This window comes from Canis lupus, chromosome 1 (genome assembly GCF_048164855.1).
Source record: "Canis lupus baileyi chromosome 1, mCanLup2.hap1, whole genome shotgun sequence".
Classification (NCBI taxonomy): domain Eukaryota; kingdom Metazoa; phylum Chordata; class Mammalia; order Carnivora; family Canidae; genus Canis; species Canis lupus.
This window is the reverse complement of record NC_132838.1, coordinates 24,023,327-24,027,832: the sequence shown is the minus strand read 5'-3', so window position 1 is coordinate 24,027,832 and position 4,506 is coordinate 24,023,327. Positions and strand designations below refer to the sequence as shown.

General features: G+C 35.3%; 1 pseudogene; it reads right to left on the bottom strand.

Annotated features, from left to right (window-relative positions):
- Window positions 1-2,199: 2,199 nt before the first annotated feature.
- LOC140603454 (AP-3 complex subunit sigma-1-like) lies at window positions 2,200-3,405 on the bottom strand (annotated as a pseudogene).
- Window positions 3,406-4,506: the final 1,101 nt, after the last annotated feature.

Below are 4,506 nucleotides of genomic sequence, written 5' to 3'. Positions count from 1 at the left end.
CTACTTATTATTGACACACAACAAATAATTGCATTTATTGTCAGTTATACCATGACATACAGTGTTAGCTTCAGGTGTACAACGGAGTGATTTCACATTTACATATGATGCAAAATTATCACCACAGTAGGTCTAGTTACCACCAGTCCCCAAACAGAGTTAATATAATATTATTAACTATGTTCCTCATATGGTACATTGCATCACCATGACTTATTTTGTAACTGGGGGTTTGTACTTCTTGATCCCTTTCACTCATTTTGCACTCCCAACTGCCCTCTCTTGTGGCAATAATCTGTTTGTTGTATATATTTATTAATCTGGGTTTTGCTTTGGGGTGTTTTGTATTTTAGATTCCACATACTTGTGAAATCATGTGACATTTGTCTTTTCTGACTTGATTCCACTTAGCATGATACCCTCAAGGTCTAACCAAGTTGTCACAAATGATAGGATTTCACTCCTTTGTATGGCTTAGTAGCATTCTATTATATGTGACAAATGATAGGATTTCACATATATCTTTGGAAAAATATTCAGATCCATTTTTTAATCAGTTTTTTTTTTGTTTTGTTGGGTTATAGGAGTTATTTTGGATATTAATAGATTTATGATTTGTAGATACTGTCTCCCATCCAAGAAGTTGCCTTCATTGTTGTTCCTTATGGTTTTAGCTTGTTGTAGTCTCATTAGTTTATTTTTGCTTTATTCTTCTTGCCTTTAGAGATAGACCCAAGAAAAATCACTAAGATCAAAGAGCTTACAGCTTGTGTTTCCTTCTAGATTAATGGTTTCATGTCATACATTCAAGCCTGTAATCATCTTTTTTTTTTAGCCTGTAATCATCTTGAGTTATAAACTAATCCAATTTCATTCTTTTAAATATAGCTGTGCAATTTCCCCAACACTTTATTGAAGAAGCCGTCCTTTCTCCCTGTATATATTCTTGGCTTCCTTGTCATAAATTAATTGACCATATATTCATGGGTTTATTGCCAGGCTCTCTATTCTCTTGTACCCATCTGTGTTCTGCTTTTGTGCCGATACCATACTGTTTTGATTACTGTAGCTATGTAGTATAGTTTGAAATTAGAGTGATGATACTCTTTACTCTTAAGATCGTTCTGGCTATTTACGGCCTTGTGGTTTCAAATAAATTTTAGAATTTTTCTCTGAAAAATGCTACTGGAATTTTTATAGGGATTGCATTGGGGTTTTTGTTGTTGTTGTTGTTCCTTTGAATAGTATATATATTCTAGACTCATGGATTAAATAATATTCTTTAAGTATCTATTTGTGTCTTCAGTTTCTTTTATTAATATCTTAAAGTTTTCAATGTACAGACTTTTCATCTCCTGGGTTAAATTTATTCCTAGATGTTTTATTCTTTAAATGCAATTGTAAATGGGATTGTTTTCTTAATTTCTCTTCTTGGACGGTTATTAATATATAGAAATGCAACTGATTTTTGTTTATTATTATTGTTGTTGTTGTTATTATTATCATTTTAAGTAAGTTCCATGCCCAGTATGGAGCATACACTTAAGACCCTGGGATCAAGACCTGAGCTGAGATCAAGAGTCAGATGCTCAACTGACTGAGCCACCCAGGCACCCTTGTATATTAACTTTTTAACAGTGATAATATATACTTTTCTTTATTAACTCAGAGGGCCATAAAAATTATTGCTAAAGTAGGTATCAGGCAAGTAAAAAGGTGCTTTAGAAGTCCAGTTACTTTGGAGTTTATTTAAACTGAGAGAAAAGGCCTTAAAGTTTTCATGCAATATATAGTTGGTTCTTTAAATAACAGTTGTGACAAACAGCAGAAAGAATTATGGAATGCTGCACTTGTGATCCACAAAAAACACTAACATTTTGGATTGTACAGAATTTAAGGAAATGTCTCAAAAACTTTTGAAATAATGTAGTAGCCAATATAGAGAGGCATGCCTTAGGTGGGCATAGGAATGCAGTTCAGAAAAGAGAAATATGGAAACTGGAACTACTCAATTTCTTCAAAATCACTGAACAAGAAAATCAGCATTGAACATCCACATTGATTTTGCACAACCTCTATATAGTACCCTGACTTAAATCCAACAGCAAAAGTTAAGACTCTCATTCTCTATCTTTGGTAAACAACTGCATAGTAAATCTAGATGACTTTTCCCTCAGATTTTACCAGGGAGTGGCCTTTTTAATTTTGTATTTTAAAAGAGGTCAGGTTTGGCACTTTTATACTCACGTCACCAATATTAATATTTCTTGGGATTTCAGGAAAATTCATATTCTTTACAGATGATATAGCACAGACCAGAGCTCGCTCTTATTCAGCCACAGATTTCTCCAGTTTATTTTGTGCATCAGTTTGTGTAACAGTTTCATTCATGTTGGTCTCCACTACCATCTCCCCATCACCATTTCTCCAAGAGTACTATGGACCTTGGGGCACAGGAGTGGCTCAGTTGACTAAGCATCTAACTCTTAGTTTCAGCTCAGGTCATGATCTTGGGGTCCTGGCATTGAGCTCTGTGTTGGGCTTACAACTCATCAGGGAGTCTGCTTGAGGATTCTCTCTCCTTCTGCCCTTCCCCCTGCTTGCTCTCTCTCTTTCATTCTCTCTCTCTTATCTTCTTATCTTTTTTTTTTAAGAATATTGTGAACCTTGTCTACATGGAAAATTAAACCCAGTTCAGAGACATTTTCAAAACACTTGTCTAATGTTTCCACAGATACTTGAAGTAGATCCCAAATGCCAAGTTCACTTTCTGAAGAATACACACAGAAGACAAAACGTCATGTGTATAATGTTTGTAAACCAGTTTGTTAGATTTTCCAGTTAACAATCCTCCTCCTTGGAAATTATAAACATTTTTACCCCTTAGATACCAAATGGAATGTCTCCCTGATGATTTGTTGTTGTCTATCTTCATTGTAAGGTTAGCAGAACATGGAGAGCCACAGCTTCCTGTGGTTGTTGAAGATGAGTGTCGTCTTCATTACCAGGGAGCTAGGCTGACTGGGCGGGGGCCAGCGTGTGAGTCTCCTCCGGGGATTTCACCAGTGATCTTTCCCCACCCACTATATATTAATTTTGTATCCTGTAACTTTACTGACTTTATTAGTTCTAGCTGGGTTTTTTTTAGTGTTTTTTTTTTTATGAATTCTGTACTAGTGTCTACAAATAGTACAGTTTTACTTCTTCCTTTCCAATTTGTGTGCCTTCTATTTCTTGTCTAATTGCTGTGGCTAGGATTTCCAATACTATGTTGAATTGAAGCAGTGAGAGTGGGAGTCCTTGTCTTGTTCCTGAACTTAGAGGGGAGGGTTTCAGGTATTTACCACTGAGTATGACATGAGCTATGGGTTTGTCATATATAGCCTTTGTTATGTTGAGGTACATCTCCTCTATACTTTGAGAATTTCCATCATAAAAGGATATTGAATTTTGTCAGATGCTTTTTTTTTTGCATCTATTGAAATGATCATATTTTTATCTTTCATTCTGTTACTGTGGTATATCATGCTGCTTGATATGTAGCTGTTGAACCATCCTTGAATCCCTGGGATAGATCCACTTGATCATAGTCTATGATCCTAATAAAATATTGCTCAAATCAGTTTCTTAATATTTTGTTGAAGATTTTGAATATCAGAACTATTCAGCTATAATTTTCTTGGGACATCCTCATCTGATATTATTGTCAGGGTAATATTTCCCTCGAAAAGTGAGATTAGAAGCATTCCCTACCCTTCAGTTTTTTGGAGAAGTTTGAGGAGGATAGATTTTTTTTAAATTATCTTTGAATGTTTGGCATAATTGAAGCTGTTTGGTCCCAGACTTCTGTTCAGAGGTTATTGATTACTGATTCAATATCCTTACTAATAACTGGTCTATTCACATTTTCCATTTCTTTATGACTCAGTCTTAGAAGATTGTAAGTTTCTAGGAATTTATTCATTTCTTTTAAGTTTTCCAACCTGTTGGTATTTCATTGTTCATAGCAGTTCTTATCTTTTGTATTTGTTGCATCAGTTATGACTTCTCTTGGATTTTTTTTTTTCTTTTCAGGACTTTTATTCACTTAGTGAGTCTAGATAAAGGTTTGCCAATTTTGTTTATTCATTCAAAGAACCAGCCTCAGGATGCCTGGGTGGCTTGGCGGTTGGGCATCTGCCTTCAGCTCAGGATGTAATCCTGGAGACCTGGGGTCAAGTCCCGCATTGTGCTCCCTGCATGGAGCCTGCTTCTCCCTCTGCCTATTTCTCTGCCTCTCTCTCTCTCTCTCTGTGTCTCTGTGTCTCTCATAAACAAGGAAACAAAATAAATAAAATCTAAAAAAAGAAAAAAAGAACCAGGCTCTTATCCTCATAGATCTTTTCTGTTGTCTTTGTAGTCTCTATTTTCACCCTGATCTTTAGTACTCTTTGGACTTCATCCTTCTTTTTTTTTTAGTTTCTTTAAGGTGTTTCCTTATTGATTTTCTGTCTGAACAATCCATCC